Consider the following 21,596-nt stretch of genomic DNA (forward strand, 5'->3'; position numbering starts at 1 on the left):
AGATGCTGTGCTATCTGAAAATGGTATTGAATCCTGTGATACAAAATGTGAGTAAAAGGATGGTTAAATGTGGTCAGTGTAATTTCTGCAACTATATATATGAAGGAACAGATTTTACACACCCTCTTACAGGTCAAGTATTACTTTGCATACTGATGCTAACTGTAATAGTAAGAATCTTGTATATTTAGCTCAATGTATGCAGTGTAATTCATTCTATGTTGGGAAAACCAATAGATGCTTGAGGGAGTGTATTAGGGACCACATGTATTTTTTAAGAAAGCACATACTTATAGTGCTATAGTGAAGCATATTTTAGACTCAGGGATAGCTCATCAGATTAAATTTAGTGTATTAGAATTAATTCCTGAAAGTGATAGATTAGAGGACATCTCTAATATCACTGAAAATAGGGAGCTAAGATGGATCATTAAGGTTAGATCCCATTTGGGGAAAGGGCTTAATGACCATGTAACTATTACCACTAGACTGAGGGACAGAAGACTCAGGAAATAATGTATTTCTCTTTTTATTGTGCTTCACTAGTTCTGTCTTCTTAAATAATGTTGTGGCTTTGATTGGCTTATTTGAATGTTAAGTGGTATAAAAGGAAGTGATGTATGTTGTGATGTAAGGTCTGATGAAGCAACTTTTATTTGTGAAAGTTGTTGTGTCTCTCGGCTTATCCCTGTCAGGGGTCGCCATAGTGGAACTCCGGTCCGCTAATGTTTTGGTAGTGGATTTTTACGTGTTACCAGCCCTGACGCACAACCTTCAACGAAGGCATGCCCATTCACGCATGCCTCCACACAGAAGACGCTCTAGCTGAGAATCAAACGGGACACCGTCTTGCTGTGAGGCGACAACGCTACCGCAGCACCACTACCGTGGATAAATTTTATTTGTGAAAGTGCTTACCTTTTATCTCTGTTAAAGTGCTGTGAAAAATGTTATACTTCGTGCCTGCTTTGTTCTGCTGTGTACTGACATACTATTTGAATTCTACTTATTGACTTACATTTTAGCAGTTATCCCTGGTGGTGTTTGTTTCTTGTTTGTGTATATATATATATATATATATATATATATATATATATATATATATATATATATATATATATATATGTCTAGCATGCCCACTCAGCAGCTACTACTTAAGTCAACCCCATTTGTATTCTAAAATCTGCAAACTTGTTTACTGTGAGTGGCTTTGTCATAGCATCAGCAATCATTCCATCAGTTTGACAGTATGAAAGCACAATCACCTTTTGTTCAAACAAGTCATGAATGTAATGGTGTCTGACATCAATATGCTTGGTTCTTACATTGACCTTCTCACTGGTTGCAAGCTTAATGCATCTCTGATTGTCCTCATATAAGACTGTAGGCTGGGACACTGGTTCTTCAAGATCTTCAAGTAACTGCCGCAACCAAATGGCTTCTTGACTGGCATAGGCAGCAGAGATATATTCTGCCTCTGTAGAAGACATTGCCACTGAGATCTGTTTCTTGCTGGACCAGGATATAGGACTGTTTCCTAATTTGAACAAGTAGTCACTTGTAGATTTATGTGTGTTGAAGTCACCCGCCCAATCAGAGTCCACATATCTTGTGAGGTTTATGTCACCAATTGCTGGCAACTTTAAACTCAAGCCTTTTGCGTCTTTGAGATACGTCATAACTTTTTTATTGAATTCTTCTCTTTGATGTGGTTTACTTATGTGCCTGCACAGAAGTGACATGGCTACTGCTATGTCTATACGTGTAGTGTTTGCAATGTACAGAAGTGCCCCCACTGCTTGTCTGTATTGCTCATTAGATGCTAGAACATCTTCCTCTACTTCCAACATGGGATAAGCTACTGTATGTCCATGGGTGTGCTCACTCTTTTAGCCTTAGCCATGTTGAACTGTTGAAGAATTGAATCAATTTTTGCACTTTGGTTTAACAGAAATCTGCTATGTTTCTCACACAGTATGTTAATTTTATTATTTATTTATTTATTTTACATTTGTTTACCAGGAAAGTCTGACTGGACAAAAATCCTTTTTCAGTGGAGGTCCGGGGAGAAAAGCGCCACATTTAACACATAGACATGTATACATTTACAATACAGGCACTATAGATAGTACAGAAAGTTTTATGCATTTAAGTAATGACATAGAGTTATAAGCATATATATAGAGAGAGCCAAAATAGAGTAATAAGGACATAGACTAATAAGCATATATAGAGAGCCAAAACAGAGTTAGAAGTGCATATTCAGAGCCAAAATAGGCATAAGAATAACATACTCATATGTGAAAGAATTAATAGCATGTTTAGGACATATAATAAGAGGTTCAGGTAGTGTGTTTATATACCCTACAAAATATGCAACAGGGTTTGGGACAGAAGTTAGCTATGCTGGTTGTGAAAATCTTTTAAGTAGAGGCATGAAGAATGAACAGTCTACTATATTTACTTTTCTCAGTTTGAGAGTAAACAGATGCTAACAAGTGTCTGTTGGATGGTTGTACAGTAATAAGATCCCTGTGTCCAGGACGGACATTAGATACCTGGATGATACTTCTGGGAAATAATGGGAAAGTTGCTCTGTTTTGTTAGCATTTCTAACTTTAAATCTAATAGGCTTGCTATGGCTAATTGGGTGGAGATGAAACTAATTTTAATGTTATTTGAGAAGTAAACCTGGAGTCCTTGCCCCAGATTTTCTGCAATGATAGATCTGCTAGAAATCTTGTACAGAATTAAAAGAGATACAAAGGGTGTCAAATAAATGTTAGCTAGGGATTTAGCTGATGAGAAGAAACTGCAAGAGAATTGTTAGTAAGGGGTAAGAGAACTGTTAGAATATAAAGTGATAAACAGTGAGATCATCTATCCTGTACTAGTACAGGAGCATAGCGTTGTTTTGGATAGATGAGATTTAAGTGTTTTATTTAAATGAGATAAGTTAGTAGATGTTAAATCTGAAGGCAATGTGTTCCAGATTTTAGCTATACTGTTTGAAAAGAGAGAGTCTCCTGCAGCACTGTTGGCCTTGGCAATGTTTATCAGACATTTATTACTAGAGCATAGGACTCAGTTACTGGAGTAGGATACTACTTATTTCTGTAGAGAGTGCCAAGTTTTTTGTGCACTTTCTTTATGATCTGGGCAATATGGACAGTGAATTTCATGCAATTATCAATCACTACACTTAAAAGCTTAGTTTGGGCTGTGGGTGAAATGGTGGCTTTATTTATGGACATGATATAGAAAGAGGAGAGGCAGTAGCTCTAGTGGGTTGGAAAAGCATGAGCTTGGTTTTCTTAGGGTTCAGAATAAGTTGGGAATTAGTAAGCCATGTTTCTATTGCTGAGAAAAACTGTTGTGTTATTAATTGCAGTTGTAATGAAGGAGCAGCACATAGTGTTGAATCGTCTACGTACTGTACCAGATGTGGAATCGTCTGCGTACTGTACCAGTGTGGAATTGTCTGCGTACTGCACCAGATGTGGAATCATCTGCATACTGTACCAGTGTGGAATCGTCTGCGTACTGTACCAGTGTTGAATCGTCTGCGTACTGTACCAGTGTGGAATCGTCTACGTACTGTACCAGTGTGGAATCATCTGCGTACTGTACCAGTGTGGAATCATCTACGTACTGTACCAGTGTGGAATCATCTACATACTATACCAGTGTGGAATCATCTGCGTACTGTACCAGTGTGGAATCGTCTGCGTACTGTACCAGTGTGGAATCATCTACATACTGTACCAGAGAAGCATGCAGGGTTGAAATGTGGAGATTATTAGTAAATAGTGTGAAAAGTAGGGGGCCAAGGCTAGATCCCTGAGGAACTCCTAGAGTGACAGGTACAAGAGGAGAGAGGTTTTGTTGCCATTGTACTGCCTGCTAGTGCCCAGTCAGGTAGTCTTGGAACCAAGCAAGAGTAGACTGGCTTAGATTCAGTTCAGGGAGTACATTAATAAGTTATGAGAAACCAAATCAAAGGTCAAGAAAGATTAGAGGAGACAAATTTGCTGTTATTTCTGTATTGCTTAACTCTATCAGTGAAAGTCATTAGAGCAGTAGTACTGTGAAAGGTTCAAATCCATGTTGAGTGTTGGATAGTAGTTTATTAGTAAGTTGGAAGTCTGTAATCTGTGTGTATGCATTTCTCAAGAATCCTGGCCAAAGGTGACAGGGTTGCAGTTGGGCAATTCTGTTGAATTTCCGTCTTTGTGTAATGGAATGATATGTGAAATTTTCCAAATTGCTGGGACTTTGTATTTGGAGATGTATCAGTTAATAAGTATGGATACAGAGAAAGAGATGGCATCAACAGCTACTCTAAGATATTCAGCAGGCAGGTTATTGTTTTTTTAGTAGGTTTTTTTGTCATTTCAGTGAAAACAGGTTGTAAGGAAAAAGTGTTGTTGTTACTACATAAGGGAGTAGGGGTGGATCCAAACTTATTAGAGCTTGAATGGTCTTAGTGAAATATTTATTAAATTGTGTAGCTATGCTCTCTGGACTGTTAGTAATAGATGGGGAGGGTGTGCTAGTTTTACCTGGTAGAAGTATGTTATTAATGGCTGCTGAAAATGTTTGCAGGTTATTCTGGTGTTTAATTTGGATATTATAGTAGTAGTCATCTCTCTTGCCCTGGTTGATTAGTCTCTTTGCCTTATCTTTGAGCTCTTGGAATGCCTGTTTGTCTGATTGAGATCTAGTATTGAGTCACTGATCCCAAGCCTTATCTCTTATTTTAGCAGTGCTCTGGTTTCATTGGTTAGCCATGGGGCAAAGTTAGATTTTATTCTTATAGTTCTTGAAGGAACTAGTACAGTCAAGATATTCAGGAAGGTAGAGTTAAAATATTTTACAAAGGGGAGATGTTTAATAGGTGCCCAATTGCAGAGTTTTAGGGTGGATATGAAGATGAAGTCTTGGGGGTTAAAGTTTCTTTTAATTCTTATAAGATGGTAAGTAGTGTGTTTTGATGGGTTTATTCAATGTCTGATTAAATAGGTTGGGAGGTGATCACTGAGGCTGTCTGGGAAACTACCAGAGTCAAAAGAGAGAGCAGGTTTATTAGTTAATATCCAATCAAGGATGCAGTGCCCATTAGATGATTTGTTGGTGCTAGTGGGAACTTGAATAATTTGAGTGAAATCATGGAAGTTGATGTGGTTAGTGAGGCTCTGGGAGTTACAGGTGTTCCAATCAATGTTAAAGTCACCCATGATAATTGTATCCTGGGGCAAAAATTTTGAGGTCCTATGCAATATGTTTCTTAATGTGGAAAGGATATTTTCAGGGGGTATATAGGTTCCTATTATGTTTACCTGGCTTTTTTTAATTAATCTTTATTTTTGTAAAAATCACCTCTGCATTGTTAAAGTCTGGGGAAATATGCTCTATGGCTTCTAGTGTGAGATTATTTTTAAATAAAAAGGCTATTCTGCTTCTTGTTGCAGCATATTGTAAAAAGGAGTAAGAATTTCATTGTTACTTATATCAGGTTTAAGTCAGGTTTCTGTAATTAGAGTAATATCTGGTGTATAAAGAGAGAGATAGTGGTGTTTAGCTCTTGGATTTTGGTAGTAATACTTCTCATCTTGATATTTAATGTGGAATCAGATGAACTGTTTTCCTAAGAAGGTTTAATATACTCTGGGATTGGTTGGTGGATTGGTGAAGTATTTTATCTAGATTAGTGTTTGGGTCAGGTTTGGGGTGAATGTCTCCACTAAGTGTTAGTCTAGATGCTATGTTTATTATGGTTTTAAGGACTTTGACTATGACCCTATCATATTTTAGGGAGATGTGGGGGGAAATGTGGTGTGGGAGTAGAGTGTATGAGGCTTGTTGGATGTTTGTAGTGTTAAAGATTGAGGGGCATATGATAATGGTATTATGTTTTGGTTTTTGTGGATAGAAGACTGACAGTACTAGTCTGGGAGTGGATTGTATTATTTAGGTGAATGTGGTAAGAGGTTAAATGTGCTGGTAGTGTTAAGATTACTAGACCAGTAGTATAAAAGGGTAGTATATTGTTACAGCAAGAGAGAAAGCTACTGTTGAGTGTTGTTTTAGTGTGCTAGTTATGTGGCTATTGTAGTTAAGTAGTATTATCCAATCGATCAGATGTGCTTGTAGTCTTAGAGGGGGTGGGGTTAATTAATTAATTAAGGAGTGTTGAAGTTTAGATTAGTTTGCCTTGTTTGATTGTATAATAAAGGTTGTGGGTGTGGTTAGCTAAAATAAGTGTAGGTATAGTGGGGGTGGGTGGGAATTGAGGGTGGGGTAGAGGAGTAGAATGAGGGCGAATGGAGCTGGTTGAACCTTGAGACAGATCAGGCAACAGAAAAAAAATAATCAAAAATAAACTATCAGCTACTGCACAGCATGACAGGTCAGATCCAACAAGTATATTAAGCAAATACTCCTTCATTAATTTAACTGAATTGTTATGCTTGTTTTAATTTGAACTAGCAGCTTGAAAACACTTTTAGAAAGACCTGAATAAAAAGCTGTTAGGGAGTATGGGAGGAGGGAAGCATCTACTGTAACATCCCAGTTGGTCTGCTCACCACTGTTCTACCAAGGGAGATGGTTTCAATTAATAAAACAAGGCTAATGTACTTAGATGGGGTAAAACATACTCTGCAGTCTTTAAAGAGTTTATAGGTTTATAGACTTGAAAACTTGAGTCATAAATTCTGTTTCAGGAGGGTGGAAAGTCACAGGAATCCAGCTCAGGTGGGGAGTGCTTACACTTGCAAAGAATACAGGGACTGTAAGTGGTGGGCACACTATTCTCAGAATGCCAGGAGCAGTTTCAGACCATGATGTTACACATTTGAAAACGACACCCGTTGTCCTAATTCCCAGGTAGTATGTCACCTTAGTCTCAAAGTGCTAATTGAGTACTGTTATTAACTTTGCAATTTTGTCATTCCTTTTGTAAGCAATAATCAAGTCATCCACATAGACTAACAGATACATCCATTCAGTATCTATATGTTTAGAGTATAGGCAGAGATCAGCTTTGCTTTTCATGAACCCTTCATCTAGCAGAACTTTTGAATTCCACACTCAAGCCGCTTGTTTAAAACCATACAGGGACTTTTGCAGTTTGCAAACAAGATGATGTTCTCCACTTTTCGCATATCCATCTGACTGTGACATGTATATTTCTTCTTCTTCTATATCTCCATTAAGAAAAGCTGTCTTGATATCATGATGTTTCACAATCATTTTCTGTAAAGCTGCCACTGTCATCAGTGTTCTGAAAGTACTTTGGCAACTGGAGCAAAAGTAGCATTATAGTCATCACCAAATTTTTGTCAGTATTCTTTTACAACTAACCTTGCCTTGTACCGACAAACTTTCCCTTCCGAGTCGCATTTCGCTTTAAAAACCCATTTACATCAGATTACATGTTTACCTTGAGGCATCTCTGAAAGTTTCCATGTCTAGAGTTCATTGAATGATGTCATCTCTTCATCAGCAGTTCTAATCCACCTTTGCTTCTCATGTGGTCATCGTTTTTGCATCTCTTCCCATCTATTATTCACTAGGTCATATAAATATGGGGAGATTCCTCAAGATTGGAGACATGCACTTATTAAACCTGTCTTTAAGGGAAAGGGGAGTAAGACAAACCCAGAATCATATAGACACTTAAGTCTACTTTCATGTTGTGGAAAAATAATGGAGAAGGTAATACTGGATAAGTTATTGTCAAACCTGGATAGGTTGGGACTTGAAACCATATATCAGCATGCATATGTTGAAAATAGATCTATTACCACCTGTAACATGATGTTCTATAACAATATAATAACAGCTATGAATGAAAAATTGTGCTGTGATGTGATTTATATCAATTTAACTTCAGCATTTGACAGGATCATACACAAAACACTGATCAATAAATTAGTACAACTAGGTATTGATGTACTGTTGATAAGATGGATAACTGCATGGCTTACAAATAGGACATGGCAAGTATCACACACCAACTGGACAGATGAAATCCTTTGTTACAGGCAAGGTGTCCCACAGGGCTCTGTACTAGGCCCTTACTTGTTTAGATTGTATCTTTCCGACCTAACGTTTTCATCTGAGGTGTTCTACAGTCTATACCATGACGACCTGAAATTGGGTAAACTGATTACAAGTGTTACAGATAAGGCATGTCTGAAAAATAATTTGACTAAATTGACCATTTGGGCACAGGAGAATAATATGTTGATAAATACATCAAAAACTAAGCATATGAGATTTGGGAGACATAAACTGAAAGGTGACTGTTTAATACAGCACACAGTGATTGAAACTGTAGACTCATTTAAGGACCTGGGTATATGGGTAGATTCAGCTATGAGTTTTTCTAATCATATCAACCAATTGGTTAATGATAGTTATAGAACTATAGGTTGTATAAAAAGATTTATAAAGTCTATGGAATCAAACATAATGAAGTCATTGTTTGTTAGTTACATCAGACCCAAACTTGAGTATGGAATAACAATATGAAAACCCTATAGGAAAACAAGCATGAATAAACTGGAAAGAGTACAGCGGAAATATACTAAGGGCATCCATGGATGTCAAAATCTAAGTTATTATGAAAGACTAAAATATCTGAACTTGTACAGTGTCTCTTACAGATATTTAAGAGGAGATCTTATTCAGGTATATAAGGCATTTAGGGACAGCTACCTCTGGGAATATTTGGGGTTATCAAAAAGTACTAGAGAATTGTCAGATAACCTATGTAGAAGATTCTATAGGAATGAGAAGTGTACTAATTGGTTCTCTGACAGAGTAGCTGATGCTTGGAACAGACTACCAAATTACATTAAAGCAAGTACTAGTTTAGATATTTTTAAGAACAGCCTGGACATTTATTATGGGAACAAGTGTTTTGGCATATTGGCAAGCTAGAAGGGCTTTAATGCCCGTGCTTGAAACATTTGCATGTATGTATATACAGGGCTCAGCCTAAACTGCTGTGTGAGCCGTATAAGACAAATGTTTAGGTGGAATACTTTTAATGCTTCTTGTTGATTTCTTGACTGATGTCACTCGTGGTTCAGCATTGTCTTTATCAGTTTTTGAAATGTCTGCAATAATGTCTATTTCTGTGCAGCCTTGTTGTTTTTCCTTGTGACACGGATGTTGACTTTCCTCAGACAGAACAGTTTGTGTCAGTGCCTGAAATTTTGAACACACAGAACTTTCAACAACAACAACACTTCTGCTGACTGTTACCTTGTTTGTGTCTGGATGTAGAATTCTGTATCCTTTGAGACTCAATGTAGCCTACAAATACACCTTCCTTTAGACATGGATCCCATTACGTACGTATTTCCTTTGAAATGTGCACATAGGTTTACTTCCAAAAATTTTGATGGGTCTCCAGTGTTGTTTCTTTCTGTTCCACAGTTCATATGGAGCTTGCTCTGTTGTTTTTCCTGGCAAGCGATTTTGGAGATAGCATGCAGTCATGATAGCCCCTCCCCAGTGTGTGGTTGGCATATCAGCATCGAAAACATGCTCCTTCCACTCTCACAGAGTCCGGTTCATTCTCTCTGCAACCCCCATTTGTTCTGGTTTACATGGTACAGTGGTCTGAAACATAACTCCATGTTTTCTGAGAATGGGTTGTGTTGAGCCATTTGTATACTCAGACTTGTCTGTACATAGCATTCTGGGGATCCTGCCAAATTTATTACTTAATTGAGCTAGATACTGTTCTAACTTCGCTGGCACTTCATCCTTGTTTTGCAGCAGGTACAATGCAGTATACTTGGAGTAATCATCAGTGAAACTAAGAAAACACCTCTTCTTTTTCTGGAGTCATGTTTTTCATTGGATTACAAAGATCTGAATGAATTAAGTCCAGAGGTTTTTGAGCTCTGCTTTGGACCAGGCTTTCTTGTCATTTTTCCCCTTAATTCAGCTGAGGCATTTCATTATTTGATCAAACTGGCTAATTTTTGCACCATTTGCATAGTTACACTCAACTATTTTCTTTGTTGTGTCAGGACTTCTATGCCAAGTGTGCATACAGTTTGAATGTTTTTCCATCTTTGATTGTAGTAACCATTTCACTGCAGTTCAGCTGATACAGTTCATCTGTAATTTTGGCATTTGCGAGTAAGCAGTTCCCTTTTGTGATGACACAACTGTTACCTTGGGAAGTTACTACATTGCATTGATTTGTAAGCTTCTTTACTGACAATAGGTTACTTTCAAGATCAGGAACATACAGAACATTTGTTATTTGTATCTTTCTTTATGATCTGGGCAATATGGACAGTGATATTCTGAGAGACAGGACAGTAAATAAAACTGTCTCTGACTCCTTCTGACTTTATTACCTGCTCATTAGCTGTGAAGATTTTTTTGGTTTTGCTTTCATCAAGCTGAATGAAAAAATTCTGCCTTTGGTCATATGAATTGTAGCTCATGACTCAACACAGCATGCCTGCACAGATGGGGCCCTGCATTTGGACTCGAATGCATACATAGTGTTTGAAGTGACATCTGCTTCTTCCTTGACATTCTTAGCCTGTTGTGATTTAGCTTGTCTTTGCATTCTAGCTTTTCAGATTCTGCAATCTGCCTTTGTGTCCTGTTTTTTTACACGCAAAGGATTTATGTGTTTCTAGCTGCATATTACTGTTTTTATTTCTGTTTTTCATTTTTAAAGCATCCTCTGTACTGGACATACTTTCCCGGTTTATGCTTTCTGTCTTGCACTTGAATTTATCCACAAGCCTGCCTTTAACATACTCTAATGTCAGTTCATCATCTGGACGTGCATCAAGTGCTGTAACAAGTGTCTTGTAACTTTCAGGTAGACCACTAAGTAAAAGTGCTGCAATGTGAAAGTCTTATATACCTCTCAGCCTTTCGACTATTTCTAAGGTATGATTTATGTAATCCTGCATATCCTGGTCTTTTATCAGCTTGGTCTGATGTACTTTTCTAATTAAATAGAGTTTATTGTTGAGATTAGCCCTTTCATGTACCTTTTGCAGTTCATCATACATTTCTTTAGCGGTTTCACAGTTGCATATTTGTATAATTTGATCATCATCTATGCAAAGAGAGATCATGCTCTGAGCTTTTTGATCCTTTTCTATCCACTCATTTGTGGGTTCTGCTGGTCTGACTTCATTTCCACATTTCCACGTACCTTCTCTTATTAAAAGCATCCGCATCTTGAATTTCCAAGACTGGTAGTTCTGGATTATCAGATTCAGTAGTGAAAGCTTCTCTGAAGAAGTGTTGGCAGCCATCTTTACTGTTTTTCTCCTTACATTACCTGTTGCTGTGTTTTGCACTTATTTGCTGTAGCTGGTTGTATCTCGGTGCCAGGGTGTCCAGGTGTCTGGGCCCATAAACTATTAGAAAAACATCTGGGCCCAGCAAATAGATGCTTACAGCCTGATTGCAGTCTAAACTGAGGTACGTTTATTATTTTTTTAATGTCATGAAACACACACTGCACAAGGAACAGGAAATTACATCAAGCATATTACCATACATGACTACCAGAAAATACTACCATGGGGTTGGGGGGGGGGGCATGGCCAAGATGCTAGAATGAGAACAGCACTTTCTTGTTGCTCTGCCTGTGAAGTAATGTTTCTGACAGGATTTTTATAATTTTATTTAAAAAACTTCAAAGATTTTACATCATAACTATTCCTTATACTATTGTGGATTATCTACTGGGAAAAAAATTCAAACTTTTATTAAATGTTCCTCACATTTTACTGTCAGAACTTCTGAAGCTGCGTACAGATTGCTGAAGCCATGAGCCACTCAAATCTTCAGTTCAAGATTCTCTCATGAAAAAAGAACTCCAAACTATAATTAGTAGTATTCAAGACCTCTCAACAAAAATGGACAACTTGGAACACATAATGGAAAACATGAAGAAAGAAAGCAGGAAACAAATTGAAGATTTGAAAGAAATAATCACAAAACATTCAGACCAAATTGCCAGCATAGAGGAATCTGTCAATGAATTAGATGGAAGACAAATGGAGAATGATGCTCAAATTAAATTTCTTCTGAAGCAAAATAATTCCTTAACAGAAAAAATAGAGGACCTGAAATCAAGATCAAGAAGAAACAACATTAGAATTTATGGTGTCCCTGAAAAGACTGAAGGTAACAACATGATTTGTTTTTTGAACAACTGGTTACCTAAGGCATTAAACCTTCCTGAGCCCCTGTCATTTGGAATCGAGAGAGCTCACATGTCTCTATGTAATTCATCTTTCTCAAAAAATTCATCCTCACTGAGATCTATTATTGTCAAATTTTTATCGACTCAGGATAAAGATTTAGTTCTGAGAGCTGCTTGGGCAGGGAACCCCATCCAAGACAATGGAAGGAACATTAGATTTGACAATGGTTATACATCTACCACTATAACTAAAAGGAAAGCATGCATTCCTCTAATCAAATACCTTAAAAAAGCTAACATAAAAGCTCAGATCCTTTTTCCAGCTAGAATAAGGATTACCTTACCAGATGGACAGAAAATCTTTAACAATCTAGAAGAAGCTACTGATTTTGTCAGAAGAAACAATCTATTAGATAAACTAGAAAACATGGAACTCTCTTTACCAAGTTTAAAAAGACAAGCTTCTAATGGAAAAACAATAACAAGTGATAAAACTACTAAGACTTAAAGGGAAGTAAGTAAACTCATCTTTCCCTTTACTGCCTGCAATGGACTTATTTCTTTTAAAACATAAGAAACCAGCAAATACATTACAAGGTAAAATCTGTATTACACTTATAGCATATTTATTGTTTTCCTTTGTTCTTCTTCCCCATATTTGTGCTTTACTATTAGTTCTTCTTCCCTTTCCTCTCTCTACTCATTTCTCTTTCAGTTTCTATTTTAGTAATGTTTATTATATAGAGTTAATCAAGCATCTAATACTTTCTAATGTTAAAGCTTGTTGATAGTGACTTAGCACTTGCAGGAGAACATAGTATGTTTTAACAGGACTTTTTTTTATATAGACAATGCACACTTAAAGAACATCCCTTTGTATGGCTTAGTAACATGCTTTCAGTAAAAAAGTATAGTATTAACATTAAGTAGACAACTATTCCATTTGAAAGGGAAATGGGGGATGTGTGTCATATAAATACAGCTAGGAAGATTCCTTTGTTTGTATTAACAGCAGTTGATTGCAGTCAATTGAGGTTGCTTATTACCCTTATTGTTAAATAAAAACTGCGTAATTATTTATTTAGAGTATGTTTAATGAGGTTACATTGATAGGGGTGATGTTTTATGCTGGGGAACACATTTATTGTAACACCTACTTAACAGGTTTTTTTCTTTTAAATGCACTAAATTCCGGCTTTTAACATGCGGGCACCTGTTAAAAAGGCTTTTTCTTCATATTGCATACTTTACTAACCTCAAGACTTGTATTGGCGCCATAAAGTTGGAAAGCTTCACTAGAACCATTCCTCAAGCATTTTACAGCTTTCCCGAGCCCTGAGAACACTGTATGAGCATGGGAACCGAAAGACTGAGCCAGATGACCTTTGAACTCACGTCACACACTGTTTCATATCTGCAATGAAGAAAAATGGTGTCTCAGTGCTGTATAGCCGTTTTTAAGAAGACTTCAGCTAAACTATAAGTTACAGCTTATAACTTATAAAGAAGCTGTATTTTGTTATTTTAATGATCTTGCATTTAAATAATCAGCTTCCTGTTTAATCACAGAAATACTTGCTTGTATTAACCTTATAGCATTTAGTTTTCAGGACTGTGTTTCACATGTCATAAGAGAAATGATTCAATACATTATGCATAGTAGTTTCTGTTTAATACAGTTTCTGATATGAAGTTGTTTTTATATTGCCAGTAATGTGACTTGTTCACAGTTATACTATTGATACTACGTCATTATATTTACCTGCCTATTTCTTCACAATGCATGCATAACTTGCCACACATTATGTTAACTACACTACTCATTTAATAAGAAAACTACTATAAATGTCAAATGCATTGTACAGCAGTTGCAGTTTTGAAGGTTAGTTTCTGAATAGGATTTGATTTGCTAGAGTTCAGGCTGGTTTTGAGTAGTTAATACATGAGAATCTATCTCCCCCCCCTTTTTTTTTCCAAGGAGTATAAGAAGCACAGTTACATATCTAAGGTAACTTGCTTTAATAGAGGATATGGTTTATGCAAATACTTTACATATGAATGCTACTGTATCTCCCATATTTATGTTGATATTTTAAAGATATGTATAAAAGTTTAGGTAGAAATTTATAATTCTGTTATAAGGCAAGCACAATTTCATTACTATGTAGTTATATCTTCAGCTTTAATGACTAGAATGTATAAAACAAATCTCACTAAGCATACTAGATGCTGATCAAGTATGATAAGCCAAACACCTCTCATATACTTTTATGCTGCAATGCATATAAGTTAATAGATGTTCTCTGATATCCAATATGAGATTAATCTGCAGTGGAAGTTACGTTTGACTATAATTAATCCTTACATCTACTGATCTATTAAATGGCATATTTAGGTACATATAATCCTTATCTAAACATCTAGATCAGTGGATTAAGATACATTTTGAGTGAGAAGGGGGAGGGGGAGAGAGATGTGGGATGGGAAATTTAATGAGATATTCTTAAAGCTCTTTAGGATCAATAAAACACAGGACTATACAATAACATGCATTTTATACCTTAATATTGTACAGAAGAAAGGAAAGAGGAGGAGGAAGGATGAGAGTTTTACAGATAATATCAGACAATTTATTTTACACTTTATGACAAATACAGACAGTTTTCATAAATGTAACTACTAGGTTTAGTTTCATGATAAACTATTATTATCATTATTTATGTTCTTTGATTCTTTATATTTTATTTTATATTAGGAATTGAGATATCATAATTAGTGATTTCAGTCAGATTAATCAACATAAAGTTCTGTTGTTTGTTAGAATTTAGTATATTTCACTTTCACATGCGCTGCATAGAGTTATTCTATGTTTTAATGCATGACATTAGGGCGGCCATGGTGGTGCAGTGGTTAGCATTGTCTCCTCACAGCAAGAGGCTCTCCAGTTCGATCCTCGGCTGGGGTGCCTTCTATGCAGAGTCTGCATGTCCTCCCTGTGGTTGCGTGGGTTTCCTCCTGATGCTCTGGTTTCATCCCAAAGACATGCTGTAGGTGGATTGAACTCTCTAAATTGGCCCTAGGTGTGAGTGTGCGCGTGTGCCTTCTGTGGAAGGTTGGGCACCAGGCTGGCAACTCAACACCATAAAAAACTTCACTGCCAATCATGAGCAGATAGGTGATCGACTGTGGCAACCGCTAACTGGGAAAAACTGAAAGAAGAAGAATGCATGACATTACTTATTGTGAATCAAATCATATTTATATTGTTAAAAGGCTTATTCTCATATTTAATCTGTACAAGTATTTAAATGAAGGCAGAGGCACTTGATGGATATTGACGAGAGTCTTAGGATGTGAAGATGATGGTTTGGATGATGCATTCATCAAACCAGGACTCTATTTTTCCATGTTTAGGATTGTGTATAGTTATACTTGTTTCATTAGATATGTTTTGTTTTAAATTCGAGCCCATAACAAACTTTAAGAATGACAATTGTTTCTTTAAAAATGCATACGTATAAATATTTATCCTTAAATATTAATGACCTTAAAACTACCATAAAAAGAGGAAGTCTATCAAAATATTTGAAAATGAATAAAATAGACATAACATTTCTACAAGAAACACACTTTATTAAAAAGGACTTAGAGTATTTTTCAACGGTTACACAACACTTGTGGAATCTCATTTCCAGGCTAAGAGAAGAGGCACTATGATACTGTGGAACAAATCTTTACCGATGCCCAAAGTAGTAGACACTTTTTCAGAGAAGAATGGTATGTTATGTTTAGTAGTGCTAGAGTGAATACAAGATACATCACTTTAGCTAGCACATATTGGATCCCTGGTATCAGTGCAGGAACTGCTAATAAATATGTAGAATTAATAGCTATTAAAGCCAAAGGAGACATAGTTTATGCTGGAGATTTTAATTGTATTCTTACTAAAAAGGATACCACCAAAAATGATAACTTCAAATTGTCTGCTCCAGCTAAAAAACTAAAACATTTTATTAATTCTTTAAATCTCAGAGACATATATGATATAAAAGAACCAGAATCATTAAACTACATGCACTACTCATATAGATATGGAACACAGACAGCTATTGACAAAGTATTAATTTCTAATAGTCTAATTTCTAAAACTCATGATGTTTTAATTAGTTCGTGCCCTTTGTCAGATCACAATGCTGTTATATTCAAGGTTAACATCAGTCCTAAAGATCTGATAGCTTGGCCAAGATTACCTGCTTACATTGTTAAACTCAATGGGTTTAAAGACTGGCTCTTAAATTAAACTAAGTCATTTCTCGCTATCAATGACAACAATGAGACTTCTAAGACTATTGTTTGGGATTCGTTAAAATCATATCTTTATGGTAAAATAAAAAAAATGGTATTTAAACAAAAAGAAACAGTGGGATGATGAGCTAATAACATTACAAACAAAAACTGATGCACTAAAAAAGAATTTAAATAGCAAAGATATAAATACAAACTTAACTTAAAACATTAAATGCAAAGTATGTAGAAATCTTGAATCATAAAGTGGCTATAAATCTAGAGAGGCTTAAACTACAATCATATTCTGCAAATCCAAAAAATCTGCATAGGTTGGCAGTTAAATCAAAAAATTCAGCTAATACAAGCTATATAAAAGAACTTACTGACAATACAAGGAACAAACATAGGCAAGTGTCAGACGTAAAGGAAATCTTAGAAATGTTTAGATCTCATCATTAGGCATTAAACAATGCTACTTCAGATTCTAACAACACTCTAAAAGAAACGTTTCTGACTGAAAATGTTGATAAGAAAGTAACTAATGAACAAAACATCAAATTAATAAAACCAATATCACTAATAGAAGTTACGGAAAATATTAAAAACATTAAAAGCAATAAGGCCCCATGAATAGACAGTATTACTGGTGAATTTTATAAACTTCTTCCTGATGAAACTCTAAAAATTCTAGTAGCAGCTGTTGAGGAATATAGAAAGTCTGGAAATCACTTCCCCTCTTGGAAATATGCCATAATATCTCCCATTTTAAAGCAGGACAAAGATCCAAAACTAGTAACATTGTATTGCCCTATATCTCTATTGAACATTGATTATAAAATTTTCACCTCAATTCTCCCTAAAAGATTAAACCAAATCATGCCAAAATTAATAGCAGAAGATCAAACAGGTTTTATATCGAACTAGAAAATTCAAGACAATGCCATCAAAATTCTATCTTTAATAGATCTAGTGAACAAGAAAAAGAAAGAATTATCCATCATTAGTTTACATCTGGACAAAGCTTTCAACTCTATTGCTTGGCCTTATTTATATAAAGTACTAGAATCATTTATTTTTTTGCCTGATTTTATAAAATTGATAAGCAATCTATATGAAAATTCTGTGTCTTACTTCCAAATGGGGCCAAATCAAAATATTAAAAGGAACCAAACAAGGCTTCCCACTTTCATCCCTATTATTTGCCTTAGCAGTGGAACCATTAACCAACTACATCAGAAATGACACTAATATTGTTAGCGCTGATATTAATTGTTATCACTCTTGTAAACTACAACTTTTCGCAGATGACATTCTGTTAACCATTTGGAATATAGATTATTCAATACACCATATTATAAAATCTCTAAAACATTTTGAAGAGATCTCAGGCTTAAAATTTAATACTCACAAAATGAAAGCTATACTGTTAAAAAAATCAGCACCATATTAGAAAAACACAGTAATTTTAACTGGAAAATGACATCTTCACATATCTAGGTGTGCAGATAAAAACAAATTGAAAAGATATTATACATTTGAATTATAATAACATGATAAATGTGGTTAAGGAACATTTAAGCAAGTGGGGAAAATGTTTTTCTCTATGAAAGAAAAATTATCCTTAATAAAAATGTGCATTTTGCCAAAAATTGTATTCCTATTTCAGACTATAATAGTTGGACCTCCAAAAAAATTAATAAAACAACTCAACTCACTTCTGTTTACATTTTTATGGCATCCAAAGAAACCAAGAATAAGATATGATTGGCATTGTAGGGAATGGGATAAGGGAGGCACTGCATTTCTGAATCTAGAACTTTATGCTGAAGCAGCTACACTTAATATAATGAGCCAGTTGTTAAGTAATAAATATATATCAAACTGGAAGAAATTGCATGAAATGATATTGCTTTCTAACCTTGATGAGACAATAAATAATGACTTGTTTACAGATAATAATAAGATGTTTTTGGTTGTAAAAGACATACGTTTTAAAGAAAATAGAATCAAAAGATACCCTCATTGTATCAGCTACATATTAAACAACTTTAAAAATATAATAAACAGTAACTATAAGACAAGACATATCTTATTCTTAATATTTCCGGTTGCATTGACAAGAAAATGTCTAGATTCATTTAATAGAGGGAAATTAAAGGTGATGAAGGAAAATGGTCTAATATATTGGCACCAATTCATTGGTAGCAAGGATATATATGACACAAATAGGTATAATTCTAATCAAAATAACTGGTTAAATATCCAGATTTTTAGAGAACATCTACTAAACGAACTGAAATCAAATCAAGTGCTTGATGTTTCATTATATCCAAAAGTAATCTCTCCTTTCTGTGAACTGAATATGACTGACCACAACACAGGCTTTTCATTATCTTGGATTTACAAAACACTAAGAGCCGACTTACAAATACCAGAACATTCTTTATGGAGTTATACTGAAAAATTAAATAAAGCTACATTTTCAGACTCTGATAGAGACTTGACATTGAAATCAGTTAACAACACAACCTCATCTACTTTCTGGAAAATTTCCACTTGTTCATCCATAGGAGCTACATTACCCCTCATAAATTAGCATTGCTCTCACATACCAGAACTCATAAATGTTGGAGATGTGAAGACACCTTATGTGCTGACTGGGCACATATGTTTCTTGAATGTAAAACGGTTGCAACCTTTTGGCAGGAATTTAAATTCTTTTCAAAGGCTTTGTGGTCTGACAAATGTGACATTTCAAATTCTTTAATATTATTTAATGCACCAATACCAGTACATATTCCAAAGACACAAGTGCATCTTCTCTGGTCTCTTCTTGCAATCGCAAGGAAAATTATAACATCAAACTGGAAAAGTAGAAACATCCTCTCTTTTTCTGAGTTTATTTTACTGGCCAAAACTGTATGCAAAAGAGAACTTTCTACCCTTGATTTAAGATCAACAAAAGTAACTCATAAGAAATTATCACGGATAAAACTAAAGAACTTATTAGATAAGATGGAACATATACATTGTAAATTTTTGTATGTTATGGGCATTGCAAATAGTTGTGTTGTATATAGTTTTGCTTTATTCAATTTGTTCAAATGCACAGAATTCTTTATTTTGTTTATAAAAATTCAGTAAAAATTGTTTAAAAAAGAAAATACTGCAATCTTGTGGCTAAACATATTACTCATAACTGAAATATACATGCACATAGTAGTTGTTGCTATATGTATGTCTAACACATTGGAGTCCAATTTAGATCATTTTGTGGGGCCTTCCAGCTAACCCCACCATCTACCAACATGTCCCCATTCCAACCTGCTTCCACACTCTGGCCTCCTGGATTTAAGATGATTTAAAATTAGTTATCAGGAATGCATACTATTACTATGTATTAAAACAAAATAATATCTTCATTATCTTATAAGTTTTTTTAAACACAACATTAAGCAAACCATGCTAATCTGACAAAAGAAAAATTGAAACAAGAAACCTAAAATCTTCTCATGCATCACATCCCTTAAATCTGGCCTTCATGCCCAATGTGCTGGGATAAAGATGGGACAATAGAGTGAGTGGGGGTGGGCTTGAAGGTTGTGGGTAGAAGGGAGAGGCAAAATGAATGTAGACATTTTCTAAACTCAGTTATACATTTTCATATCATAGTATCTCCTTTTCCTTCATGGGTTTATGATCACTCCCCTGCACCTTCTCTGAACTATTGAAGTCCCTTACTGTGTTATTTCACATACATTGTTGGAGTCATGAAAATGTGGAACATCTTCAGAATGATTAATAATACAATAACCATCATCATCATCATCGTGTCAGGTCTCTCCTTGAAAACACCATTTCTCACACACCTCCACACTTCAAACACACTTAGAACTATTTCAGAACATCTACGTCATTGACTTATTTGCTAAACCAGGTAAGTGGACTAATGCTTGCAGATCACTTCCAATCATAGCTCAGGCCATAAGGACAACAATAATTACATGCAGAGAAACTTTATAGTAGCCACTAAGCATCATTTTTTGGCAGATGGGGAAAAAATCAAAATGCTTTAAGGAAACCCACATGGACATAGACAGCATACTCCAAACTGTCACAGTTTATTAAGCTTTCAACAATATATGCCCCCTTAAAACTCTTCCCCAATCCAACTAAACCATCTTCTACTTTTGTTTCTATTCATCCTCCCTTCATTTTGTATGTGACGCTGAAACTATGGTACATTTATAAGTCAAACTGTTACTGCTTTCCTCTTTTAGAGAGATGGAATCATTTATCTATCCACATCTGCTTCCCACACACCTGGTGTTTCATTTCTCTTCAACTATTTTGCTGCTGTCTACATAAGGAGCATTTCTCCTCTGTACTGTTGAACTGATAACATTCTGTCATACGTCTTGGTGATTGCAATTACCTCACATCACAGTATCTGTTCATTTCTTTAGTTGTGATTACTGCTGTTTGTTTTCATCATGCCTGAGACTGACTGTTTCATGGCCATTGTTTATAATTATATTAATTAAGAGCCAGTTATATACCCCACCTCTGCAAGAGAGAAGAAACAAAACTGCTCTACTCTGTCTTCATGTTAAACATGGTCTTACTATCTGCAACATTAACTGGAGTGTTACATGAAACCAGATGGTTAATCCAACCTCAGTTTTTGGTTGAAAACCCTGCTGAGTACTCATCAGTTAACTACTATGGGAGAATAAGCAACTAAAACTATGGGTCATGCAAGTGTCATAAATGTGCCTCTAGTGCAATGAGTGACAGGAAATGTAGTGCACTCCACTGAGATGTATAGCTACTGCGGAACCAGAACTGTAGGTAGGAAAATGCCTTGCACTTTGCTGTAGTGACTCTTAGGCAAGTCTTGTGGGCCACATAAGAAACAATGATCCTGCTACAGCCCAGTGTAGGACCCCCTGTGGGAGTGGGGTCCAATTGGTCTAAAACCATCCTGGCATAGCTCTCAACCTTCCATCTCTAAAATGAGGAACACTAGCCCTCATAATGTGGAACAAATGGGCAAAATGTAGAACACATACTAATGGCTTACTAACAACTTCAACTA

Source organism: Protopterus annectens, chromosome 7.part0, assembly GCF_019279795.1.
Source record: "Protopterus annectens isolate FY-2018-M chromosome 7.part0, PAN1.0, whole genome shotgun sequence".
NCBI classification, from domain to species: domain Eukaryota; kingdom Metazoa; phylum Chordata; order Ceratodontiformes; family Protopteridae; genus Protopterus; species Protopterus annectens.